The sequence below is a fragment of the Echinops telfairi genome, unplaced genomic scaffold (assembly GCF_000313985.2).
Source record: "Echinops telfairi isolate 266 unplaced genomic scaffold, ASM31398v2 ScPeMD7_7400;HRSCAF=8409, whole genome shotgun sequence".
In the NCBI taxonomy this organism is placed as follows: Eukaryota; Metazoa; Chordata; class Mammalia; order Afrosoricida; family Tenrecidae; genus Echinops; species Echinops telfairi.
This window is the reverse complement of record NW_022111300.1, coordinates 6,870,537-6,890,668: the sequence shown is the minus strand read 5'-3', so window position 1 is coordinate 6,890,668 and position 20,132 is coordinate 6,870,537. Positions and strand designations below refer to the sequence as shown.

Here is a 20,132-nt window from a genome sequence, read left to right as displayed (position 1 = left end):
CATTCTCAAAACATTTGCCTCCCACTCTAGCCCCTAATATCAGTTGCTCATTTTCCCCCTCCCTCCCCACTCCCCCCTCCCTCATGAACCCTTCACAGTTCATAAGTTATTATAGTATTGTCATTTAAGTTACCCTGTCTGATGTTTCTTTTTAATGAGATTCATAATAAGTTTTTTCAAAGAGGGATTTAGGTATGTCTGTGTTTTCATACTCGTATCTGGTAAGAAAACCAAAGGCCATCTTAATCTCCTTGTGAGTACTTATATTTCCTGGGGTAGAACTAATGAATTTGAGAAATACGAGTCAGTTTCAAGGGAAGAAGCAAAGCATACTGGGCAATGGTCCAATGCACAGAAATGCAAGCCTGACTCCATTCTCTAAACAATTTCCATGCAACAGAAACAGATCTAGAAATCTCATGAAGTTGTGGCAAGAGCACACCCACTATCAACAGGAGAGGTCACAGCACACTTTGTGTTCTCTATAGAGGCTGCCAAGAAAAGGCACTTGAGCCCAGACGCCAGGACGCTCTGACATCGTGTGTTCTATTTGCACCACAGTGACCTTGACTACTCAGTTCTGGATGCACCCTGTGAAAATATTTGTTTATCCTTCAAATTGCCAAACAGTGAGGCCAGCCCTCACAGGTCAGGGCCCCAGTTCAATAGTGCTTCTCTTGGCGTAGTTAGGAGAGATGGCCACTGCCTGGCCCACTGCCGAGCTGACCTGCCTCCTCCGGCTTAAGACAGCAATTGATGACAGGCACACAGCCAGGAACCACACACTCTGTAACCAGTGACTTAGTTAGATTTATCTTAAAATACAGAGTCATATTCAGGATAAATATAGGGATTAAAAGAAAAAGAATTACACCCAGGATAAAGACCTAGGAGAATCTTTGTGGACAAAGATGAACCCCAAGCAGTTTCACAATAGCACATGCCCCAGAGTTCAAATACAGAGGAACGGAAATAAAAGGATGAGTTGGTAATGAAAGTAACACGGAAAAGAGGGCCAGCCAAGAAATGCTGGCAGACAGCTCAATGGGGACTCTGAAGTAGTCCCTCACCAACTCAGGACCCACAAAAATCTCTAAAGGGCTCATCTCAGCACCACAGTTCACGTGGGTTAACAGTTCTCCTCCTCCACAGGCTGGTGAGGCTGCCGTTTCGTTAGTGTTTGCCTATTATAATAGTATAGTACCTTTTCAAGAGGGGGGTCCATAAAGACTAATGGATCAGAATAAGAACCTGAAAAAGAAGACATTAATGCTGTCCAGGTTCAAGCTATTAAGACCTAGGAAGAAGACAAGTAACTCTTCATGGACACTCGAGTGGAAAAGCAATAGGGTCCTTAATATTAAATATGAGTTTCAAGGTAGTATAATCTTTCCTAAATGATCCTTGGAGTTAAATTCTTAATGAGAAAATCACAACAGTGCTCTCTCTCTCTCTCTCTCTCTCTCTCTCTCTCTCTCTCTCTCTCACACACACACACACACAAACTTAGAAAAGCAAACAGGTAATTAATTCTTTTGCCCTTAACAGATTCCTTTGTAATAATATAAGGACCAGTTATAATGTAGATGGTTTCAAGAGTTTAAGACTGACTGTGGTAACAGAACTGATTCTACTGATTAAAGACCAGTTCTACCACTACCCAAGGGTACTTTCTAAGCAGTTACCTCATCTGTAAATCAAAACCAAAAACTCACTGCCATCGTGTCAATTCCGGCTCAGAGCAACCTTACAGCCAGAACAAAACCGCCTCTGTGGATGCACCAGACTGTAACTTTTTTACAGGAGTAGAAAGCTTCATCTTTCTCCCATGGAGCAGCTGGTGGTTTTGAACTGCTGACCTTGTTGTTAGCAGCCCAACACTGACCACCATCCCACCAGAGCTCCTCTGTAAAGGTAATAATCTTACCCAGACTTCACAGGGTGGTTCGAAAAATGCAATGCAAATCCAGGAACACTCTGTATGAAACAACTATGATAACTATTATTTATTCTCCCTGGGCCCCATTCTCCCTCTCACTCAGTGCTCTCTAAATTGGCACACTCAAGTTTATGTCTCCAAGTTTATCTTGAGACAAACCCACACATGCATTTAATCAATACAGCAATCTTTGATGGTGAGATGACAACAAGGCCAACAGCTGGAACTAAATGGGCAGCTCTGGGCAAAGGAGAGAAAAGAGGAGGGCATTAGGCAGAACAAGTGAAGAACAGGGAGGGCCAGGATGAGAGGAGGGCTGGACATTTCCCGAGGCCTGGGATAATCACCCCAGACTGTATTTGAACTAACGCAGACCTACCCCATCCATCTTAACTTCACCACCCAGTTATCTTGATCTGTTTTTGGTGTAGGTTCTTACAAGGACATGTGTTTTATGGCAAAGCACATCCTGTACTGGTTTTTATATCTACTTAATTCAGTTATTATTTATTTTGCTCCTGTAATGTGCCAAGATCAGTTGCTGAGGAAACATACATAAATGAGACCCTGGCATCTTAGAAATTCACAGTTCAGAAGGACAATCTGACAATTACATACAATATAACCGGGGCTCAACATGAACAGAGAACTTAAGAAACCCGGTGGGGGAAATAGAGGGAAGTGCCAGACTTCTCAGAGGTCAGTCTGTTCAACAAGTGGGACCCCAGGGCCTTCCGTATATTCAGCAAAGAGAGCTTGCAGTGACCTCCTCAAAGGAGGATAAGGGGGCTGCTTGCTTGACACATTGTGATAGAACCAAGACCAAAGCTGAGGCCCCTTGGTCATGAACTCAACGAAATCCTTTCCGGTCACACCAAGTGTGGAAGGTGAATCTGACAGACAAGGAGAGGGCATTATTTGGTGACATTATGTGTGACAGAATTAAACGATCAGGAAGAAAATGAAGGCCATTTTCTAATCATTTATGGTATTACTGTCAACATTAAAAATGCAGAAATTTACAGAACCCCCTTTCAGGACAGAGGACCAGAGGAGTTGCTGCGTGCTGTGTGAGCTTTGACAGGAGGACCCATCATTAGCATTTATGATGTAAAGACGGGACAACTTCACACAGGCTGTATTCCTGGTTGTCATTTCCACATGTGTATTTCTGGTTGCAGCGAGATGATAAGCAAAGGCTAGAGAACCTCCCCACCTCATCTCTGGCTGAGCACCCCCACTTTGTGGAACACATCAGATCTACTTAGCTGTTTTTTAAAAAATACCCATCTCCAATGAACCTACTGTTTGCTGGAAAAGAAGGAAAGGAAGGAAGGAAGGAAAAGAGCTCTTCTGCTCAAAATCAAAATAAAAAGTTATCCAAAAAGAACAACTTTTTGATGTGATAAAGACCACTGTTGGGGGTTGGGAGAATGTTAACTTGGGACCAATATATACCCTTTGAGTCTTAGGTCTCCTTTACCAGTGTGTCTTTTGAAATAAACTATTCTTTTGTCAAAGGCGAAAAAGAAAAAGAAACGTGGGGGGTGAGGATGGCACTGAGTTAGGATTTTGAAGATAAGCAGGGGCTTACACAACTGAGAAAGGGTGGGGCAAGGCAGTCTGAATAAAGGAAGAGAGAGGAGAGATAGAAAATAGCCCTGTCACTATTTGTGCGTCTGAATCTTAAGGTACACAAAAGCTGAATGGGGAGAAGTTAGGTTACAAAGTAGAACTGGAATTATAAAAGCAAATTCAGGCCTTAAGAAAAAACAAACTAACAAACAAAGCGGAGATGGTGAGGACTGCAGGCAAATGAGTAACACATTCAAATTTGTTTCCCAAAAAGATAATTGATAGGGTTAACTGGAAGACATTGGAGTAAGAACAGGAAGAACAGTTAAAAGGTAGAGAGCTTAGTAAGGAGATGATTAAAATGGTCTAAGCAAGAGACAACGAGGGACTGAGAGAGACTGCAGAGATGATATGAGTTTCATTCAAGAAGAATGTATAAAGAAGAATGTATAAAGAAATATGCATATTCAGGACATTGAGTGGACAGTGTTTGGCAACTCATTAAACATGAAATATGTGGAGGGAGGAGAATTTTAAGATAACTGGAAGTTTCTAGGATGAGCCCATCAGTATTTACTGAATGCTGTGCCATTAACTTGGAAGGCAAGAGAAGAAAGTCTTGCCCAGTGTATGAATTTGCAGAGATGATTCTAAGAGCCTCTTGATTACCCTACATTACTAACACCTGGACTCCCCCACGAGGGACTTCAAGAATGGATGGAAATCTTAGGAAAATCACAATTCCACTTTGTTTTGATTAGGTATTGCTTTAGTTTTAATTTTCCCCCCTAGAGTCTTAAGGCATCCACGATTAGTTCCAATTTTGAATACTTGTCTTGGAAATTCAAAGTTTCCATTGTTTATTTCAAAACAATGGATTTTTGTGGTTAAATCAGCCTTTCAGTTTGAGAGAGCTAGGTGAAAAAAGAAGAGCAGACATCTGCCAAAAGGCTCTATGTGCCAAATGGGTCATGAGGGCTAGTGTAGAGAAAGAGGGAAAAGGGACAACAGGCTAGTTTTAATGCCCAGGTAATTTCCAAGTGGGAAGAGTTTGTTTAATGGTGATTTCAAGACCCATCGTAAGTTAGGGACCATCTCAAAACAGATCCCACACATGGGACATAACAACTGAAGACTAGATGCGTTATATGATGACATCAAGGGCCTCAGACATGAAGAGAGCAAAACGGTCATTAAAAAACAGAGAAGAGAAAAAAACCAAAACATGCTTCACAAGAGGCTCAAACTCACTCTGAACATGGACTAGTTAACACCAAAGGCAGAAATAAAAAAGTAAGAGAACTGAGCAACATATTTCAAAAGGCAGCTCTTGACAAAGTAAAGTATGATAACGAAAAGTGCAAAGCCTTGGAGATAGGAAACGAAAAGGGGAAGATAACTACAGTCTTTCTCAAACTGAAAAATAACTCAAGCCTTGATTTATTTCTTCAGGAACACTGAAGAATTCCATCGCAAAACATTGAATAATGTAGGAAGCATCAAAAGATGATTGAAGCAATGCACAGAGACACTACGAAAAAGAACTGGTCAACATGCAACCATTTCAAAAGGTATCACTGAAGGAGCACGTCCAAGCTGAACTGAAGGTACTGTAAAAAACAAGGCTGCAGGGAGCCATGGGATACCAGTTCAGACATTTCAACAAATGAATGTGTTCATTTGTCTATGGCAAAAATTTGGAAGACAGCTAACTAACTGGTAAGCCAACCAGAGGAAAGCCATATTTATTACTATTCCAATAAAGGTGATTCAGTGGAATATAGAAATCACAAACTATCATTAATAGCACATGTAAGTAAAGTTCGGCTAAAGATAATTTTTAAATGGTTGCAGTAGAACTTTGACATGGAACTACTAGAAATTCAAAACGGATTCCAAACAGCAATATGGAACGAGCAGTATCACAGCTGATGTCAGATGGATCTTGACTGGAAGCAGAAAATACCAGAAAAATGTTTACCTGTGTTTTATTGATTATGCAAAGGCATTCAATTGTGTGGATCATAACAATTGTGTGGGTGGCATTAAGAAGAATGGAAATTTCAGAAAACTTAATTGTGTGCATACATAACCTGTACATAGACAAAAACATAGTTGTTACAACAAAGGGATAGTGCATGGTTTAAAATCAGGGAAGATGTGTATCAAGATTATAGTCTTTTCTAATAAAAAGGACAAGAAGGAAGAAAATAGTCTAGAACTTATTGTAGTGATGATTATACAACTCTTTTAAATAAGACTGAACTATGGAAGTGTATGATATGTGAATTATATGTCAATAAAACTATTTTTGAAAATGATTAGATCCTTTTACCGTATTTATTCAATGAGCAAATAACTCAAGAAACTGGGCTAAATGAAGAACAAGGCGTCACCACTGGATGATGCAGATGGCATCCTGCTTGCTGAAAGTGAAGAAAAGTTGAAGCACTTACTGACAAAGGGCAAAGACTACAGACTTTAGAATGGAGTACAGCTCAACTTAAAGGAAATAAAAACCTCACAACTGGACCAATAAGCAACATCATAAATGGAGAAAAGACTGACGTAACGGACCTCACTTTTCTTGGATCCACAATCAACACCCATACCGGCAACAATCAAGAAGCCAATTTAATGGATTGTACTGCACAAATATGTTACAAAAAGCTTCTTTAAAATTATTTTTTTAAAAACAAGCAAAGATGTGACCTTAATGGTTAAGCTATGCCTGAATCAAGCAATGGTGTTTTCAATTACTCCATCTGCAAATGTTGGACAACAAATAGAATTTGTATGCCTTCAAATTATGGTGCTGGCAAATAATATTGAATATATTCTATTCTGCTAAAAGAATGAATACACATGTCTTGGAGGAAGTACACACAGAGTGCTCCACAGAAGTGAGTGAGCATGGCTTTGTTTCACATACTTTGTACATGTTATTACTTCTCTATCTAGGGGTCATTAATTCAGAATCCTCAACTACTGGAACAGGGTCCTGGGTCTAAAAGTCAGCCAGTAGTATATACAGACACAGCAGACAGCACTACATTCATACTGGAAAGGTATTTGCCCTGTACTCAGGGGGAGCCACTCAGGCACTCACCTAAACTTATTTTCTCTCATTACAGACAGAGTTGGAAGAAGTTTGCAAACATGATTCCTAGTCTTTGGCAGAAAAACAAAAACAATGAGGGGCCAAGAGCAAGGACAATCCCAGTTGAAAAATAGTAAAGATTTTAATCTGACAGAGAAAGTGAAAATGATAAAAACTGTTTAAAAAAACAAAAACAAATGGAACTTTAAAATGCACAACAGTCTGGAGCCAGTTATGTTAGAGGCACCTGGTTTTAGTCTATAGCTTAGCTTCAAACTGAGATTCTGAAATCGACCCAAGTAATCAAGATAAAAGAAGTCTGGGTGGCATTTTAGGGTGAGCACTGGACTGACAATCCCAAGGTTTGTGGTTCAAACTCACCCGGCACTTTCAATTATATTTTGACTACTGGCTATAAAAGATAGTGCAATCAATGTCCTTCAGTTACCCTCTTTGGGGGTCAAATGACCCTTTCACAGGGGTCGCCTGATTCATAATAGTAGCAAAATTACAGTTATGAAGTAGCAATGAAAATAATTTTATGGTTGGGGGGGGTCACAACAACATGAGGAACTGTATTAAGGGTCGTGGCATTAGGAAGGTTGAGAACCACTGCTCTAGAGCTATATTTCTGAACTTTTATGTTGATATTGGAGGAAGACTAATCAACAACCTGTGAAAACCTGTAGATGAGAGAATATTTATAAATTATCAAGGGTTCATGAGGGAGGGGGGAGCAGGGACTGAGGGGAAAATGAGGACCTGATACCAAGGGCTCATGTAGAAAGCAAATGTTTTGAGAATGATAATGGCAATAAGTGTATAAATGTGCTTGACACAATGAATGTATGTATGAGTTGTATGAGCCCCCAATAAAATGATTTTTTTTAAAACCAAAAACCTGTAGATGATATTAACTGTGCTTGCTGAAAAGGAAGGAGGACTTAAAGCACTTCCTGATGAAGATCCAAATCTAGTCTTCCTAAAGCCCCAGAGCTCTTGTAACTTAAAAGTTCTTGTTTTTAAGCAGCAGTTAGCGTATTACACAGAAATAGTCTAAATATATGGCTTATTTGGTGACAATTTCTATATAGTACTCTGAGGCAACATTTTTTTTTCTTGTCCCTGTTCTTCACCTCCATTTCTCTCCCTCCTTACCCCTCCCCCCCCACCTTTTTCGGTAGTAACTCTGTATATATTCCATGTAGTTTCTTTTTGATTATTACGGTATTCATTCTCAGATGAGTTGTTATAGGACCAGCAATTTATAGCTGCTTCATGTGAAAAAGAAATCAAGACCATACTTTGAACTCGTAGGAAACCTCTCTTGATATCAGGTTATATGCGTGGGTTCTTTTAGATTTAACTTGCTCTCAATTAAAAGAGAGAAGTAAAGGTTTGTTACAAATGTTGGGTCTTAACACAGGGAATCCAGGGCAGATGATCCCTTCAGGACCAGTGGTGTGAGTGGCGATACTGGGAGGGTAGAGGGAGAGTGGGTTAGAAAGAGGGAACCGATTACAAGGAACTATATGTGACCTCTTCCCTGGGGGACGGACAACAGAAAAGTGGGTGGAGACGTCGGACAGGGCAAGATATCACAAAATAATAATTTATAAATTATCAAGGGCTCATGAGGGAGGGGGGAACGGGGAGAGAGGGGAAAATGAGGACCTGATGCCGAGGGGCTTAAGTGGAGAGAAAATGTTTTGAGAATGATGAGGGCAATGAATGCACAAATGTGCTTTATACAGTTGCTGAATGTACGGATTGTGATAAGAGTTGTATGAGCCCCTAATAAAACGATTTAAAAAGAAAAAAGAAACAAATGTTGGGTCTCTTTCCTTTATGTTGCCTCAATCACAGACTGGGTACTGCAAATACTACTTTTCTGAGCATTCCTAACTCAGTCCTAGCTACCCAGCTGCTTCTTTAGGTCAAACTTGCTCCAGGAAGTTTCTGAGCCAGCATGCAAATACATTGGTTTCCCAAAGATGTTGGCTTGCCCCTAATGGTATTCCATTTACTTCAGATAGTTATTCTACTGGTTTTGTCTCAGATCTACAAGTAGGCAGGGGCTTCCTCTCTCAGCATCTACCTAGGCCCTAGTTTTACCTACCTTAACTACATTTACAGTCTTTAAAACCCCAAGAAGCAATTCTACTATGTCCTGAGAGTCATCATGAGTCAGAATCAACTTGATGGCAATGGGTTTGATCACATATGGTTTGGGGTGTCCAGTGTCTTCTAGGTTCATTATAGTCTAAGTTTTATAACTGTTTCTCTTGTGGGGATTGCCCAAAGAAGAGGGAAAATAATACTGACTTTTCTCTATAACTTTAAAACTGGAAATCCTATCCAACAAATGATCCTAACTTTACAATTATCTAACATAATTCAATATTGCCCTATTACTCTAAAGCAACAACTTAAAATTATAGAGCATTAAGGCATATTTTCTAACATCATTTATCAATGATTTGAAATGTACATGGTAGGGTAAATAACAAAAATCTTTTCAAGCTGGCATGATTCGAATCCAAAATGTAGCAATTCCACTCCTACATGAGTGTGTATACATACATACATATATATGTATAGAGACACAAATATATATACAAGTATATATCTAAAAGACTTACTAGTATAATGGGCTACACAGTGAGTTGCTAACCCAAAGGTCTGCAGTTTGAACTCACTAGCTGCACTGAGGGAGAAAGATGAGTCTGTCTATTCCTGTAAAGATTAAAAGTCTTGGAAACGCAAAGGTAGGTCTACCCTATCCTATCGGGTTGCTATGAGCTAGAATCGACTCTATGACAGTGAGTTTTAAGTGAAGAGATTTAAGAGCAATAATACAAACAAATGTATACCAACATTCATTGCAACACTATTCAGAGAAGGATGAGAACTCAGCCAGAAAGAGAAATGAAGTTCTCATACATATGACCACATATGTGAACCTTGAAAACATTATGCTGAACGAAGTAAATCAATTACTGAAGGGCATGTTTGATTTCACTCTGATGAAATATGTTGAACAGGTAAATGACAAGAAAATGTACAAGTAGTGACCAGGTAAAAGAGGGAGGTAGAAAGTGGAAATCATTGTTTAGAAAACATTTGTTTCTGTTTGTGGTTATTGAAAAGGTGCTGGTGTTGGTGATGGTTGAGCAGCATGATGAATGTCATAAGACATCACTAAAGTCTACACATGAAAAACCTTTTTAAGATGTATCTGAGTTTCCTAACTATTTATGTTGTTTTGAGTTTTCAAAATTTTAGGGAAAGAGTCCTGATGGTGTAGTGCAGGGGTCCTCAAACTACGGCCCGCGGGCCACATGCGGACCACGGAGTACATTTATCCAGCCCGCTGGGTGTTTTTGCCCCATTTGTTTTTTCACTTCAAAATAAGATATGTGCAGTGTGCGTAGGAATTTGTTCATAGTTTTTTTTTTTTAACTATAGTCCTCCCCTCCAACAGGTCTGAGGGACAGTGAACTGGCCCTCTGTTTAAAAAGTTTGAGGACCTCTGGGCCGTAGTGGGTCATCTGAGGCTTTTGATTCCTATGAAGAAATACAGCCTTGGAAAACCACAGGGGCAGTTCTAACCTCTCCTACAGGGTCACTGTGAGTCAAAATGATTCAATGGAAGTTAGATTTTATTTTTGTTTTTGACAAGGTAGAAATGAATGTTGACTGAGTCCTCACTCATATATGTGGGCCTTATTGTCCAGGTCACACAAATTCTAGGAAAGATCTAGAGCAATTTTTAAGAAGCACATAATTAAGAGAATTTGGAAAGAATATGACAGAGCTTTTAGGATGAGGTATGCTAGCTAGCTAGCTAAAGTAAAAATCAAAAATAGCCCCCTATAAGACATCCGACAGATCATGAGGTGTTCATCTGCTTTTAAGGAGAATTCCCGTATTACATGCTATTTTAATCCTGAACTTCCTTTTTTACCTGTGAACTGCTCAAATTCTGATTCCATAACAATTTGTAAGTACTTACTATATGCTAAGTTCTGAAGTGGCTATTTTCACAGTTATTATTTCATTTAACCCTTATACCATCCTTGACATACAAAGGGTACCTCCCTGCCCCCCCCCCCCAAAAAAAACCCAACACATAACCTTCAAAGTACTCTCCATTACACTTAATACATTTGTCACATCTGCGATTCCATTTTTGGAAATGTTTTTCAAACTCATCTGTTTGCAAGACTGATAGCATCTCCCTCATTTTTACTTCACCTCTTCTATGTAATCAAATTGCTGCCCTTTCATGGTCCTCTTCACTCTTGGAAACAAATAGAAGTTGCACAGAGCGAGGTCAGGTGAGTAAAGTGCATGGGGCAAGAGAGGCATGCTTTTTGTTGGTTGTTGTTGGGTTTTTTGTTTGGGGTTTTTTTTGCCAAAAACTGGCGCACTGAGATGGCTACATGATCAGGTGCATTGCCATGGTGGCAAAACCAGTCCCTTGTCTGCCACTAATTGGGCCTTTTTTGTCACACGCCATTATGCAATCTTTTTAGAACCTCTAAACAGAAAGCTTAATTAACAGTCTGACCTGGTGAAGTGAACTCCAAATGCACTATCCCTCTCACATCAAAACATACAAATGAACATCATCTTGATCTTTTATTTCACTTGTGGTTTTTTGGGGTGAGGTGATGATGGTGGCTTCTACTGGCTTGACTGGTGTTTGGTTTCAGGGTCATAAGAATAGCACCATGTCTTCCTACCAGTAATGACCTTGGGGGAAAAAGTCTGGGTCGCTTCAGAGCTGTTCTTTCAAAGCACAGCATGTTTCCACTCAACACTGTTTTTCCTGGTTAGTCAGAACCTGAAGTACAAATTTCTCAGCGACCCTTCTCATTTCCAAATCTTCCCTTAAAATTCACTGAACCAAGCTCCAAGATAGTGCAGATAACATTCCCTTCTCTTTGAGCACAAGTGCATGAATTTTGTCGACATTTTTGTCCGTTCAGAAAGTTAACTAACATCCAGAATGAGTTTTGTCATCAATCAACATTTCACCTTTTTTTAAACGAGAAAGCTACTTGTGCATTTTGAGTTTTTTCCACAACACTGTCCTTGTTATCTGTGTTCAACATCAAAACAGTTCCTGCAGCATTTTTTTCTCAGCAGGAAACAAAATTTCACACCTGCATGCTATGCTCTTGAATCAGCCATCACAAAAAAATGACGTTCCAGCAAAACTGCTTTTACGAAAAAAAAAAAAAAAAAATCACTGTGACCAAAGAGAACCTTTCCAGGCAACGTTACTGGGTGCACTAACTCAGAGTGAGTTGCTTGATGCTTGCTGAGCAGGAAAAATGTGTACTACAAAAGCTCTTCCCAATAGAGTTTTTTCCTTTTTGGGTGTCCCCCTTATATGATTTACCCCTATTTTCTCCATGAATAATCATCGGTGAGGTTGTGAATTTAACTAAGATTACTCAAATATAAGCAGTGAAGCTGAACCAGATTCTAGGTTAGCTCAAAACCTTTTCATTTTATAGTTGGAAGTAACACGAGTGAGTAGGCGATCATATGGCTTAGTTCCACGAAAGACAGCTACTTCTTGAATAAGTATAAAATTTATTGGATAATAAGACTACAATTACTTCTAAACAATATAACTTGTGATAGGAGATTTTACAAAAGTTTTTCTTGTGGTTTATGTGAGAGTCCTCGTCACTCACATTTTCTGTAGTGACATTAATGGCAGTCCCCATATTACAGCACGCTTCCCACTTCCTTTCTGTGTCTCCACTCGTCTACTTTTCTGTCCCTTCCTGCCTTCAAAGCTTTCTCCCCAGGCAAATGCTGTCCTTTTGATCTTGTATGGTTGGTTGTTCTAAGGAGCTCATACTTCCCTGGTATTGTTCACCCGCTGGGCTTGTCCATAATCTGGCTGAAAGTTGAGCTGTGAGTGTGAGTTCAGTTCCAGGCCTGAAGGGTGACTGAGTGCCACAGTCTTGGAGGTTTAATAGGTCTCTTGTTAGACCAGTAAGTCTGGTCTTTCCATGATTTTGAGTTTTGCTCCACATTTTTTCCCTACTCTATGGGCCATGTGATTCCTTTTAGACAACAAAACTGAAAACCACACTCACTGCCTTTGATTTGATTCTGACTCAGAGTTACTGAGACTGTAAATATTTATGGAATAAGAAAGCTTCATCTTTCTCTTGCAGAGTCTTGTGGAGATGAGAAACGTTAGGGTTGAATGCCTACCTTGTGTTAGCAGTCTAATGCCTAACCTACAGCATCTCTAGGCTGCTTTTTAAAGAATACAGTATGTGGTTTTTTGTTTTGAATGTCAGTAGAGATGTCTAGCTCAATAAATTTTCAGCTAGTTTCTAAGAAACGCCAGTACAAGATAATTTTTTAGAAAGCAGTAAATTATGTTAGAAAAACAACAGTATAACCTTATTGTTCACATACTTTTTTTTTCAATAACTTAAAACAATTTCTGGAAACTTTACCTACTATCTTTGACAACATCCAGTAGGCAGAGGTGGTTGTTATTGCCAACTTAACATGGGAAAAAGCAAGCTCAGAAAGTCCCTAGAACATGTATGCATGTGGATGTGTGCCTGGTCTTCTCTCCATTAACCTTGGCTGCTTCTCCTCACGCACCTTACCTTCAAAATGAATCACTAACATTTGGCCAAGACAAAAAGATCTGGGAGACAAATTTCAGCGGGAATCTTGAGAGTATTCTAATGTCATACTGTACCTTTTCTGATCTTGAATAATTTGAGCAATGTCTCTTTTTGCTACGACTTAGTCCAAAGACTGGAACAAAAGAAAACTGGTCATGCCCTACTTTTGTGGATTCCTTAAATAATACAAGTACTAAAAGGTGAAGGTTTGCTTTGACATTTGTCAAAAACCCATGTTTCCTTAGTTTACTGGAATAAACATAGTACAGCTAGGAATTCACAGGTACAGTGTCCATCTTATTGTTCTAGCCTAGTCTGTGCACATACACATATCTGGGGTACTTCTCAGTTGACTTAGGGAAAATGTAAGCATCAAGACGTCCCCATCACCATCAATTACCCATCAATCTGAGTTATACTCTTTATATTCAGCTTCGTTTACATATTGCTTTGCAGTTGGTGGTTATATGCTTTCTGTGTTATCTTTTTCATTAATTTGCAAGCATCCCAAGTGATGGTTGTCACTTCTGCTTCACAAGTTATAGAATGGGAGAAACTGAAGCAATAGTGATTTATAGCCTCAGAAACCTTAGATAGGGTTGCTATGAGTTGAAATCAACTTGCTGGGATGAGCTTTTACTGCACTTAGGAGTCCCTGGGTAGCACTGCTAGCCAAAATTATTCCTGGATCAAACCCACCCCGCTCTTCCAGAGAAAGATGTGGCAGCCTGCTTTCATAAAGATTACAGCCATGGAATCCCTATGGGGCAGTTCTCCTCTGCCACCTATCGTCAAAATGAGTCAAAACAGATGCAATGCCAGCATGTTTGGTTTGGGGTTTATTTGGGGGGTGGGTAACACAATGATTTGAATCATATTCTTAGTTTGAACAACCCGAGTCTTACTGCAGAAGAAAAGTTTGGCAATCAGCTCCCCTAAGAACTACAACAGAGAAAGCTCTTTCAAGTAGTTCTACTCTGCACCGGTTTTTAGTTTGATGCTGTATTTAACGCTCTTAGCCAAAATGTTAAGAAGTGTTTTTTATAAATGATTTTCCTCAGGATTATCACTGCAACTCATGCTCACTTTAAGAAATCTGGAGCATAGAGAAAAAGTTAAAGTATCTAATCTCAGCACCCAGAAGCACAGCGTTTCAATATTTCTTTCTAGTTATTTTTTTACCTTCTAGTTCTTTTCATATTTATTTTTGTTGAATAATTAACATCAGTCTGCATATTTACTATTAATCTCTTCCTATAAAATCCAGTTGAAAACATTTCTCATGTTATTAGAACTTCTAACTAGGTTATAATGAACAGTTCTGATCTTAAAGCAGGCAACTGCTTCCTTGCCATGGACCCTGTGTTCACAGCAAGCCTCTTTTGGCTCTCCTCTGTCTATGCTCCTCCCATGAGAAGAGAGGCTCACAGGAGAAGAAGAACCCACACAGAGTCTGTGCCACCCTTCTAGACCAGTCTCTAATAGTTACTCAGGACCATGACATGTCCTGAGCACAAGGTCCCAAGACCTACATAGACCACTTCTCCATGTCTGTCCTCTTGAGAGCAGATTACACTGCACTCACTACGTGCACAACAGGCCCAAGGTTGGCCAACAGGCAACTGTTTGAGAAAGGCATGGGTGCACTTTGCAGGTGGCAGGTGTTTTCCAAGACCCCTCTTGGAAGTGACACAGAGATGGAAGAAGAAGTATGAGGCTGGCTTTCTCCACACCACTACCTTCCGGCACGGAACGCCAAAGAGTGCGACCATCTCAAATCTAAACCTGGCCTGCCAAGTCATAAGAAGGTGTATTTGTCAAAGGAGAAGGAGGCAACATATAAACAGCCTGTTAACTTCACTTATTTTCATATACTGTCTGGGTCTTCATTTGTCCTCTTAGCCTGGGCCCTGAAACATCTGTGACAATGCCTCTAATTCCTTCAAGTGGATAGATCATAAACACCTTACCATCCTTCAAAGGCTTAGCTTTCTAGTGGAGTCTAACATTTCATTTTAAATGCCATATATGGAAATCTGTACATGAAAGTCTGCCTCACTGCTGATTACATTTTATGGTTTATTTCTAGAAGGCAAATTAGTGAGTCACAGGCTGCAGACTCTTCATGACCAGCACCTTAAAGGAACGGTTAGATGAAAAAGCAGCCTCACTGAATGAGCCCCCTACACCTCTCCACTGTCCAATCTGCTGACCTCCATTAATATGACAGATGTCAAAAAGGAGTTCTAGGGGCACAATGGTTAAGAATTTGGCTTGGTAGAAGAAAGACTTGATAAAGATTACAGCACAGGAAGCCGTCAGAGGCAGTCCTACTCAACACATGGGGGTACCCTGAGTTGGAATCAACTTAAGGGGACCCAACAGTAAAAACAGCAACATTTTAAGGCTTTCAGATATAGTGATTTTGTTTCAGAATAGAAAACCGACTCACAAAATATCTTTTGAGATGTTTTAGAAGTTCATTAAATTTCTATCCTTAAAAAACAAAAACATTTCCATCCTTAAAATTCAAGAGTGGGTAAATAACAGCCCTCAAGTCTAATTCAGTCTTATTTTTGCAAATAACATTTTATTGGAAGATACCCATGACCTTTAATGTACATATATGGTCTATAGTGGCTTTTGCTACAACAGCAGAATCAAATAGTTGCAACAGAAATCATATGAGTATGGCTGGCCACAAAGCCTAGAATACTTATTATCTGGCCCTTTACAGAAAAAGTTTAAGGACTCCTGACCTAAGATGATCACAGAATACAAGTCATGAAACAGGAAATAGAAGACACTGAGCAGTCAACAATCTGTAGTAGGTTCTGCCTTATTTCACAAATCTGATAGCCTGGCTTCATCTGGCTTTGTATTTTTCCTGTGTTGTTCATACTGGCAACTTAGTGAAACTGCTGTCATCTCTCCTGTAAAGCAAACATTTACTAAGTGTCTACTATGTGTCAAGCACAATTTATGCCAGGCGCTAGAGGTTGTTGGAAGAAAAGCCATTGGTCTTGCCTCAAGGAACTGATAGATGTACCTACTATACATTCAGCAGTTCTGGTGACAGGTTTATGGAAGAGTAAGTCAGCATTTTGGCCTCAAGGAGTTCACTGGTTTCCAAGCATGCTTCTCCAAGGTTTCACAAAGCCAAGGACTCAATCCAATCATCCTAGACCATCTCCCATGACCTCTGAGATTCTAAGAATGGGTTGTGTAAAGAGCAAGTGTTATTGAAGAAACTGTGGCAGAGAATAGAAGCATCTTTACTGTAGTCCCTTGGAATCACAAGGCTTCTTGGTGAGAAAGCACTGGAGGCAGCCTCAGGAAGACCAGGCAAACAGGTAAGACAAACAATTCCTATGTAGCAATTAATCCTCTTATTTTGTTTTCTGGCTTTAATTAGCCAGGGAAAAGAACTGTCCCCATTTTGGCACCAGGACTAGAGATGAATAAATGGCTGTAGCATTTCTTAAAACTGAATTCACATTTATAAGAAAAAGTTCATATAGATGTAATGAAAGAAGAAAAATAAAATAAGCCATCATTATTGTTTAGTCTTCCTCAGGATGGGGCATTAACAGTGCAATTTGCCTTTAGAAGAGAACATAAGCCAGAGCCAAGTATTTCAGAGGATTCTAAGAAATGTGATTTGGACCCAAGTTCAAGGAAAAGGTTTCTGGAGTTTGGGTGGAAAGATAAAGGGGAGGAGAAAGCATTTGCAGCACAGATACTTCCTGGCTTTTTGCTGACTTATCTGTTACCAAGAGCATATGTTTTAAAACCACAGACCAAAAGCACATGAAGGCTCTGTTGTTGTGGGTCATCTTTGCCATCGCTGTGGGTCATCAGTGGCTGTCCTACAGCACTGACGTCAAAGAGAAGATTCTACGTCTGTAGATTTGCATCTGACTTCTGCCTCTTATTAGCTAGGCAAGTGTAAGTAGGTTTCCTCACTCCTAGAGCCCCATCTGCTGCAAATATTGACAATATCATTAACCTTGCTGGGTTGTCTCAGGATTAAAAGATTAAATGTGGCAGAAATCAACACAAATTATAGTTATTAACATTTAGAAAGCTCATTCAAAGTGAGTATGGCAAACCTTCATACTTTGGACCTGCTAATAGATGAGACCAGTTTTCGGAAAAGGGGCAGCGAAAAAGAGAGAGGCCCTTGAGAAGAAGGATTGGCATAGTGACTGCAACAGTGGACTCCAATGTAGCAAGTGTGAGGTTGGCACAGCACTGGGCAGTGTTATATTATGTTTTACAGAGTCACTCTGAGTCGGACCTGACGCAATGGCACCTAGCAGCAGCAGCAGCAGCAGCAGCAGCAGCAAGTACTATCTTCAATGGTTTCATCTGTAAACCCAAACTGGAAAATGAATAGGAAGACCAGAGAATAACTCATGGACTATGTTGTTGGTGAAGACCAGAAGAATGAGCAAATCTGTTTTGGAAGAAGTATAGCTGGAATGTTCCTTAGAAATGAGCATAGTGAGAAATCCTCTTATGTAATTTGGACATGCTATAAGGGAAGACATCATGCTTTGTAGTGGGTCAGCAACAAAAAAAAAAAAAGAAGAGGAAGCTGCTCAATGAAATGGGTTGACTCAGCGGCTGCAACAATGGATTCAAACACAAGAATAATTGTGAGGATGGTGCAGGCGCAGTCAGTTTCATTCTGTTGTACATAGGGTTGTTATCAGCCAGAACTGACTCAGTGACATCTAACAACATTGTATGGAATAAAAATATTGTTGTGGATGCTATTTACAAAATATGCTAAAGCCCAATTGGACTTCTCAAAAGTTGTTGGAGCAGACAGTTGAAGCTCTAGTTTGTTTTGGTGTTTTTCAATCACTAGAATTCCACTAGCAAAGATGTTTCCCTTTGACTACTGAAGCATCTAAGAAGTTAAACTCTTTCTGGGGAGTGGTGGGACCTAAAAACAAACTGGTTACTATCAAGTTGATTCTGCCTGATGCCACTCCCATGTGTGTCAGTGTACCCCTGTGCTTCAAAAGGCTTTCTGGCTGTGTGACCTTTTGGCAGCAGACCACTCGGCCTTTCTTTGAATGTAACTCTGGGTAGGCTCGAAACCTCAACCTTTTGGTTACTAGTCCTGTACTTAACCATTTGCACCAGCCAGGGACGCCGAGGTGGTGTCTGATTGTGCATAATGTATATCGTTAGGATAAAGTTTCTATGTGGAACAGTACGTGCACCTGGAAGAGCGAAAGAAAAAATAAGCAGACAGATGATGGGGGGCAGATTGCGCATTATTTATCATCTTGCAGCAGATTATCTCCAATTGAGCTCATTTCTGGAAATGTGCTTATTTGTGAAGAAGAGCACCTATCTGGAACAGCAGAGCCAGTTCGGCCTGTTCATGCCAATTCAGTCGTTGGGATGACTTGTTCTGACCTACCTAATAAATAAACCTCCAGGCAACTGTTAACTATTTGTGGGTCCTGACTCTTACTCAGTGAGAGTTCTCAGAATATCTCAGAATTTTTTCTCAGAATATCTCAAAAATATCTGCCAAGGACATCACTGTTTTATTTTGTTCTTGTGAGAGGAGGCAAAATAATTGTGTTTCCATTATTCATTAGCTTCTTTTTAAAGTATCTTGATTATTACCATCTTTGTCTAGAGCTTCAAATGCCCCTTCTGCCTTGTTCTTGGCAGATAAAGAAAAATCAATATTGTCCTCTATTTCTTACTGACCATTAGAGCATTTCTTCTCAACTTTCTCACCTTCCATCACTCCTCCCTTCACTTTTCTAAGTCTTCTTAGTCATCATTTTACAGATAGTACTGCCTCCAAGGTACAGATAGTACTGTACAGTACAGTACAGATAGTACTGCCCTCTATTTATCAAGCCCCAGTGCTCTGTCTCCCTCTGCAGCCTCTACAATATTGAGTTTCAACGGCATGTGCTGTGCAAGATAGAGCCTGGGATACAGACAAAAGAAAGAAAGAAAAGTTTTATTCATCTATTTAATTCCATCCTCTACATTTTAATTTGGTGTATATTTTTACAATGTGCATAACATTTAAATCTCATAAAAGGAATGATTACATGAATTTTTATAGATAGAATACACAGGCAATGAAAGTTGGTAACCAGCTTTGTACAGCAGCAGTCTCAAAGTGTGGTACAGGGGCCTCTGGAATACCTGAGCTCTCCCAGAGCATCTGCTAAGCCAAAACCATTTTTTAAAAAAAACATTTTATTAGGGGCTCATACAACTGTTATCCCAATCCATACACACATCAATTGTGTAAAGCGCATTTGTACATCGTTTCTCAAAACATTTTCTCTCCATTTAAACCCCCGACATTAGGTCCTCATTTTTCCCCTCCCTCCCCGCTCCCCCCTCCCACATGAGCCCTTGATAGTTTATAAATGGGTATTTTGTCATATCTTGCCCTGTCCGACGTCTCCCTTCATCCACTTTTCTGTTGTCTGTCCCCCAGGGAGGAGGTCACACACAGTTCCATGTAATCAGTTCCCTCTTTCCTACCCATTCTCCCTTTACCCTCCCTGTTTTGCCACTCACACCACTGGTCCTATAGGGCTCGTCCATCCTGGATTCCCTGTATTTTCAGTTCCTATCTGTACCAGTGTACCTCCTCCGGTCTAGCCAGACTTGCAAGATCGAATTCGAGTCATGGTAGTGGGAGGGGGGAGGAAACCTTTAGGAACTAGAGGAAAGTTGTATTTCTCATCATTGTTACATCGCACCCTGACTGGCTCATCTCCTCCCCGAAACCCCTCTGCAAGGGGATCTCCAGTGGCCTACTAATGTGCTTTGGATCTCCACTCCG

At 40.1% G+C, this 20,132-nt stretch overlaps 1 protein-coding gene and 1 pseudogene across 5 annotated transcripts in view; one reads left to right on the top strand and one right to left on the bottom strand.

The window, feature by feature from the left end:
• GREB1L (GREB1 like retinoic acid receptor coactivator) overlaps positions 1–20,132 on the bottom strand; it is a 343,344-nt gene that overhangs the window by 223,119 nt on the left and 100,093 nt on the right. The window lies entirely within an intron of this gene.
• LOC115871658 lies at positions 1,234–3,345 on the top strand (annotated as a pseudogene).